Source organism: Xiphophorus maculatus, chromosome 9 (genome assembly GCF_002775205.1).
Source record: "Xiphophorus maculatus strain JP 163 A chromosome 9, X_maculatus-5.0-male, whole genome shotgun sequence".
Lineage (NCBI taxonomy): Eukaryota > Metazoa > Chordata > Actinopteri > Cyprinodontiformes > Poeciliidae > Xiphophorus > Xiphophorus maculatus.
This window is the reverse complement of record NC_036451.1, coordinates 30,055,503-30,063,372: the sequence shown is the minus strand read 5'-3', so window position 1 is coordinate 30,063,372 and position 7,870 is coordinate 30,055,503. Positions and strand designations below refer to the sequence as shown.

Here is a 7,870-nt window from a genome sequence, read left to right as displayed (position 1 = left end):
TGCACACATAAAGGCGCCTGGCCTGCAGGATATCAGAGGATTTGCACAGTACTATCACCGCACCTGACCCACAGGAGCACAACCACACCTCCAAGCTGGAGGTGAGAAAAGTAACTGTTGGAGGAAGCCTGACGACTAGAGGTAGGGGATGACGGGGGTTGCGACGTAAATACTCCAATGTGTGAAATTTACGAGACAATTTTTACAGGATGCTAATCTGTTTTTTTACTCCTGTGTCCCCGGGCTGCAGGGGCGAAAAACTGTGGTTTCCCAGCCAAAACGGGAGACTCGGCATGCGGCCAGGAGACGCTAGACCAGCAGTCCAGCTTAAAGTTTTTTTTATTCCTCTCGCCCTCAAAAGAAAACTGTGGAGAGGAGACATCCCACAACATCCCGCATATTAACTTATTTACATTAATATTGTCATGGTTTGATTTAGTTTGCGGACCCACATGCAGAAACCACACGCTGGATGAAAAAGGTAAGTGATTTATTTACAACAGGACAAATTATATTCAGTTCTCTGGACTTCGGCAGGAGGGCGAGGGTCGCCCGACCAGGTGGCCTGAAACGAGAGCTGAATTATAATGGGCTCGGAGTGAGAGAGAGTGGAGGAGGAATCAGGAACTTTCTTACATTTGGCGTGGATCTTTCTGAGCGTGGGGGTGAGGTGCCAGGGTCCGGCGCGAGGGAGTGCAAGGCGGAATCGCGGGTGGTTGGAGCGAGATGGGATCGGTGGAAACGGCGGAGCAGGCAGGTATTCTCGGCAAGTTCTTGAAACGTGAAGACAAAAAATTCCTTAAACAAACGAACAGGACACAGAGAGCTAGTCGCTACGAGTTGCACAACAAAGTTCTAGAAACAAGATCAACAGGTGAGGCCAGAGTGACTACCGGTATGCGTTAACCATCTAGCGAAGACTGAAGGGTTCTGCCGCTCCTATATTCCAGCACGCTGATGAGGCAGATCAGCTTCACCTGAGCTGGCTCCACAGACTCCTCACGAAGATCCTCGCTGAAAGAAGATGTATCACTCGCACTCACATGCACACGCTCTCACACCGGAACTCTGACACTTATCACTTAATTCTTTTGGTTTAGTGATAACAACTTAGTTTCTGTGTTGAATTAACGTAAAAGGCTAAATTTGAACTTAAATTAGCTTTTTACTTGGACTTTACTTGAAAAAATTAAGTTTCCACTGATAGAATTAAATTTGACCTGAAATAAATTCATTGTATCCTAAATTTGACCTTAGGACACAAGTTTGGTGTAGCATTATTATTTTTAAAAAAAATTCTGGTGAGAGTGTCTTGTGGAAAAAGCTCGGAATTGAGTTTACCGCAAACTGTCTCGGCAATTCATTTGCATTAACTACATTGGTGAACAATTTCCTAATGAGTCGTCAAGCCTTTGCTTCACTTTCATTACATTTGCGGACAAAATTTCGACTTAACAAAGTCAACAAACAGATGCGCAAAGTTCTGAAAAATCTGCGGAGAAATCGCAATCTCTGGCACAAAGGCTGGCCTCGCCTGGACCCATCCACACTCAAAGAGAAATCAGCAACGTGACGTGATACTCAGCAAATCATGAATGGAGACGCACAGCGAGTTGGACCCTGGGAGAACTATTGGTTCGGAGTTCGTTTAAACTACAACGAGAGGGAGGAACTGGTGCTGCAGCTGGAGGTCCCCCTCTACAGAGTCTTCATGGCCGTGTGGAGACGCCTTCACCTCTGGATAGAGCAGCTGCAGCGGGCTCTGGTTTAAAGAACCGTTTGGGTTTGAAATGCCCCAGAGTGTTCATGTGGAGCCAATTCGTCTCATCGTGGTGATCCCGAACCGGAAAAACTCCGCCTGCTGCTCGCTTCAAAAACTCCAGGAACGTGAATAAAACTCTGATGGAAAACTTTTTCAATCCAATTTAGTAATCAACTTAATTTAATGCACTGTTGGGGAAAAATGTATGATTGAGTTGAAATTACTTTTTATTTGTAAAATTCCTCCTCCATGTAACATGTATTGTGAATGTGAAAATTCTCCACCGTCTCTCCGAGTCTCTAGCGCGTTAGTAACCGATCATGGAGCAAACGTTGAATCCAGTCCGCCAGCATGTCTCTCCAGAGCTGGATGTGTCGCTCCCCCTTTGCTTCCTTTATCTGCTGTGCTAGAAACTGAACACGTCAAACCGGAAATCCAGCTGATCGAAAAGTCGGCAGTTAGACACAGAGAAGGAGCGCTGTGGAGTGCGGCACCTGTAGAAGAGCGATCAGAAATCCCTGTGTTGGGAGCGCACACTGCAGCCAGAGAGGCGGTCCGACCATTTTCTCCATGAAATCACTCATACAATCATGTCAAGGTTGTAAGATTCAGTTTAATCGGCAGCTGCTGGCAAAAAAACAGCAATAACAAAATTGTTAAAAAATAAATAAATGAGGTCTAGTGTGGATGTCTTATGCTGTTTTTTGTTGTTTTTAATAGCCAAGATAATCGGTCTTAAAATGTCCAGACTGACCTTGAGTACGCAAAAATTATTTTGAAGGAAGAACAGTTCGCTTCGATGATTCTTCTGCTTAGTGAAGCTTGTTGTCTGCTGTGTTTAACTCAATAAAAAAGCAGCCGGCCCCGGCTACTGTCATGGCCGCCTCCACCCTCCCTCAGCTGGGCTTAAAGGGAGAGGAATCTACCGGTGTTACCAAGACCAAAGTTCCGTCGCCATATTGAAAATCCTCAGACGTTACACATTCTGAGTTTTTATAGCAAATATCACCCTGTAATACAGACGTCAGCTTAAAAGTAACTTGCAGTCCCAGAATTGGATGTAAAAATATTTGACCCTAGAAAGTAATAAAAATCTCAAAGTAAAGGAGACGAAGCGGAAAACGCCCTGTTGTCCTCCTGACTTCCTCATTCTTGAGAAAATATTCCAACAAAAGCCCCAAACCAGCGGGTTCTTTTAGTCAATAAAGTAAAGACACAGCAAATTTGAAGTAAAGAGTTGACAATGAACACGGGATACCTCTAAAATTTGAGAAAAATGACTCCAAGAAGTCGCCGATCTTCATAAACGATCCTCTCCGATGGACAACGAGGTGGGAATGAAATGCGCATGCGTGATCTGGTTTCGCTCTAGGTTGGAAGAGAAAACTGAGTTTTTGCACCCGCTACGTCCCGTTGCTGCTATTATAAAGATCAGTCGTCAGTAATAATGCAGTTATTCATAGCTAAACCAAACCTGTTATAACAAATCTCTTGTATTTGATGGGAGAGTTTAGTCTGTTTATGCAGCATACTGAGCAGAAATAAAGTAGAATAGTTTGCAATAAGTTCTGCCTCCAAACATCAACAAAATACATTTCTCAAGTTGTGGTGGGCAAATTATTATAAGTTAACATCTGCTGATCATGTTATATTAAATGCTAGTTGTTTTCTTGCAGCTCCAGAAATATAATTGCTTTAGAAATATAATTTTTATTGTATATTTTCAAGTCAATTATGATAAAATACACTTTAAACTCTTTCGGTAATCAGGTTTAATTGGCTGTCCAATCAGAAGGCAGCTCTCAGTTGGATTTAAAGGTGGCGGACGGAGCATGCAGGTAATCGCCTGATTTCCCACTGCTTCAGAAAACATCATGGGCAGTTTGGAGCTGTGTGTGTCAGATATGTGGACGTAATCCAGGTTTGTAGTTTTCTCTTTATATTCCTGCATGGTTTGTTGTCTTGTTCCACATTTACTTTGTAACATCTCAGCAAAGTCATGTTGAGAAAACGGAGTTTCTGGTTTTCTTCATGTTTCCAGAGTTCATGAAGCATCAGTTTATCTGCAGCGGTTTGAGGATCGTTCCCGTCGGTCCTCTGATCAACATGTAAGCCGCTCGGTCTCCATCAGTCCAGACGCCGCTGCCCTGCTCTGAGGCAAAACCAGCTCCACATGACCATCAACACTGGGGAGAGATGAATCTCAGAGTCAAACCGTCCTGGAAGGTGCAGCATCAGCATCAGTCCGTGATGCTCCTCATAGTTCAAATGGAGTCGGAACTGAGAGACGGTGACGGTCCAGAGTTCAATGCGATCTGCGGGAGTCCGGCCTGTTGCTCCCCGTCTGTCCATGGTTGACACAGAGAGATCCGAAAGGACGTCTGTGGAGTTTGGGTGAAAGGAAACTGCGGCATTTATATCTGTAATACAGCAGAGACCGGCCCCGACCGACAGAAGTAGGAGGGCCCTAAAAGTAAATAGCTCTTGTGTAACCGGGTGGATTATTAGTTTAAATTGTGCTTACATAGAATGGTTGTAAATTCCCATAAGGCGGGTCTTTGAACGCATCATGCCCCGTGTCCCCGCCTCCACTTTCATGTGGCAGCGGTGTTGGGCTCGTTAGCATATAGGTACCAGGTGTGCCAGCCAAAGACAGGAGTCGGGTCAATTGTGGCAGCAGTTTGATCCGTTGGCTGGCGCCGTGCTCGATGAGCTGCTACACCAGGGTTTGCACATTGTGGATTCATTTTAGTGGCTGTTTCACTGTAAGCATTTGAAAGTAGCTGTTGGGAGGCCGATTAAGGAGGCTGACATTGCATATTATGATCTCACCAAGGTGCGATTCTTCTAGGTGTTTCAGTTAAGTGGCTAACTAGATTATCCTCTAGAGCTGGAGGTGTAGCAAAGCACCACAGAACCAAAACCAGAGTTTATATTCCTTCTTTTAATGAATTAGCTAATGGGAGGTTTATTCTTTTATTTTGTGTGATTAATTTGGGTTCTATTAGTTTGGTTTGCAGTGTTTTGTGTGTCTTAGATTGCTCTCTGTGCTAAATTAGGTCTTAATTAGAATAATAAAGTATATTTTAATATTGTGAAAGGAAGTATAAATAAAATATATTTTTGTATGCTATTTGTTTCATCATTTTGAGACAGACTTACTTGAGTATTTTTAATTGGGAAACCCTAGACTACTTAAATAGACTTGAGAGGTCTACTAGTTGGCTTCAGGGCCACGCCCTCGGCCACGATCCGGGGTGCCCTCCCCCCGTGTTACACGTAAATGAAAGGAGTCCGCCCCGGGGGGAAAGAGCGGAACTGACCGGTCAGTCACAGACCTAATTTGGAAAGGGGACCATTACACGCCGGCAGTGAAGGGGGGGCTAATTCCTATATTATCCGCGGCATCCCTTTTTTTTCTTTTGAAATCTGTGATACATCTTCTCCTTTAGGTTGAGTGTTTTAACTTTTCAGCTGGTTTGGTCACATGAGCTGCAGACTAACAGACAATCTTAAGAATACTTACAATGGCAGGTAAAATAATAGGTAATAGTTTGAGCTCATTAAGGTGTTAACTGTGTTCCTCTGGTAACTATAAAACATTTGTTATAGTTCAGTCAAGCCGAAGGGCAATAAACAACCAAAACAAAGTTAATTATTAACGTTTATTATTACACACATAAAAGGGATTCCCTGTTTACTTTATCCATCGTTTGTCAACCCAATAATGTTCGACCCGAATTTAACCACTTCAGGCGGACAAACCCGCATAAACCACAACAATGTCCACTGCAAACTTAAGATTCACCCGATTCACTGCAAACATGATCACATGCAATTCAAACTAGAGATCACACCAAACAGGATCGGGTCTCAATTATTTAAGATTAACGGCGACCTGGGATATAGAAATTCAGGAAAGTGACCCAAAAACAAACAGAGGACAAAGCAAACAAAATAAATGAAAAGTTGTTAGCAAGTACTAAGAAGAGACAAACAATCCTAACTGGGCGGACTAACAAAAAAAAAAAAAAACTGGACAGCAGGAAGCAGTTTCAACACTGTAAAAACAAACACACAAAAATTACTAAATACTTATTAAATCATTTTAATCAAGTCAATCTAAAACACATTAAAAACTCTCAAACATCTCATTATATTTAAAATTCTTTTACTTTTTTCAACTATTTTATCTACATATATCTTCCATGTAAGTTTTTTATCAAACCATATACCCAAATATTTAATTTGATCTTTCTTTTCTATAATATTCTCATATAGTTTGAGATTTACATTATTATTTAATTTCTAAAAACAACAAATTTAGACTTGGATGTTGAGAATCTAAAACCCCATTCTAAAGCCCAAGCTTCTACACTATTTAATGCCTCTTGTAGTTTCCTATTTACAAATTTTGTATTTTTTCCCCTCTTCCAAATAATATCATCTGCAAATAATGAGACACCAAAAGATTTATCTATACTACTAAAAATATCATTAATCATTATAATAAATAGCATAGGGCTTATTACGCTACCTTGGGGAGTACCATTTTCAACTTGATATTTTGAACTTATTTCCCCACCTATTTTTACTCTAAAATTTCTTTCAGTTAAAATTTTTTTTTATCCATCTATATATTTTACCTTTTATACCTATTTGTTTTATTTTAATCAACCAACTAAGAAGAAAGTGAGGAGCTTCTTGGGCCTAGTCAGATGGTACAGGAAGTGTAGCGAACGTAGTCACATAGGCATTTTTTGTGCATATTTTGGGGGGTACTGTTTGATTGGTGGCGTCATCTGACCACATCAGTAATTAGATCGTCACTTGGTCACGTGATGCTTTTGATAGAGAACTTTAAGTTTCGTTTCATACTCAGTTGGTGTGCGCAAGCGGCAATAGGAAAGACAAAGAACTGAAATAGGGAAGAAATGGACTTCTAGCAACTCCTAACCTTCTGGTTGGAGGGGCATACGGTATGGACAATTGAGTGGAATATTCTTGTGTTTGTATATGTGTAATAAGTTTCATTTGAATAATTCATATAAGGGAACATGACGGTTTTACTGATGTATATTTGTCACCGTGTATTTTATTGCAGTGTTCACGGTGGTCTTGGACGTTTATGCAGCAAAAAATTCATTTAATAAAACGTTTGAAACCATCAGTCGAAGTGTTGCACCTTCATCAACCAGCGAGAAACGTTGGGAGCAGCTATAGGAAGTGTATTCCTCAGTTTGCAGAATGCTCAATTGTGTTAAACGACCTGACAAAGGGTAAGTCCCCAAATAAGGTCCAATGGACTGAGGAATGCAGCAAAGCATTTGAAGATCTTAAAAATGCAATCTGCACAGAGTCTGTTTTGCACACCCCTGATTGTTTCAAGTTTTAACTTTTCTAATTGTTTAAAGGATTGTAATAATTTATTATTTTAATATTCTCATCATTTGTCCTAATTTCTACAGCAATAATTTCTAAATCTGATATTATTTGGAGCTGAATAAATAGTATATTTTCCTTTAAAAATATGGCCCAGCCTCCTCCATCCCATTCATCCTGTCTTTACTGAGTAACCATGAATATTAAACTGTAATGACGGCTTGAGCCATAATTCTTGAATGCACATATTATATCTGGTTTTGTATTTAGATTATTAATGAAGCCTTTAAATTCCTGACCATTTGCTGTTAGACTGCAAGCATTTCATAGTAATATTAGAATTGTGTGATGATTTGAGAAGCTTCAGCTTCAGATTATTCTTCCCCATCTCTAAGCTCATCATGGATTTTTTCCCCAAGATAAATCTTTGACATTAAAAAACTTTGTAGCTGCCTTTACTATGATTTTTATTTTTTCAGTTTTAGTTCTTGCTTGTTCTGAGCAATTTATGATATATGCAAGTAAAGGAATCAATTTTTCCAATATTACACTGATTATTGTCTGCAATTCTTTCATAATTTGTTTTTGGATCATTATCATTATTCTTCACTTCTCTCACTGCTTCACCTTCAGTAATTCTCTTATCAGTTTTAACGTTTTGAATTTCAGCTGCCTCTTTTCTTACCATGCACCCTGCATATGCTGCAGTGTTCTTCCTCCACAGTT

General features: G+C 40.6%; 1 long non-coding RNA gene across 3 annotated transcripts; it reads right to left on the bottom strand.

Moving 5' to 3' along the window:
• Nucleotides 1-473: 473 nt before the first annotated feature.
• LOC111609766 lies at nucleotides 474-3,098 on the bottom strand. Of its 3 annotated transcripts, none has more exons than XR_002753313.1 (3): nucleotides 894-3,098; nucleotides 637-798; nucleotides 474-565 (listed from the first exon to the last, which is right to left on the bottom strand). It is a non-coding gene; the product is annotated as an uncharacterized LOC111609766 (long non-coding RNA). The 3 variants fall into 3 exon arrangements; XR_002753314.1 differs by having other exon boundaries at nucleotides 637-773; XR_002753312.1 differs by having other exon boundaries at nucleotides 637-3,098.
• Between the last annotated feature and the right edge of the window lie 4,772 nt (nucleotides 3,099-7,870).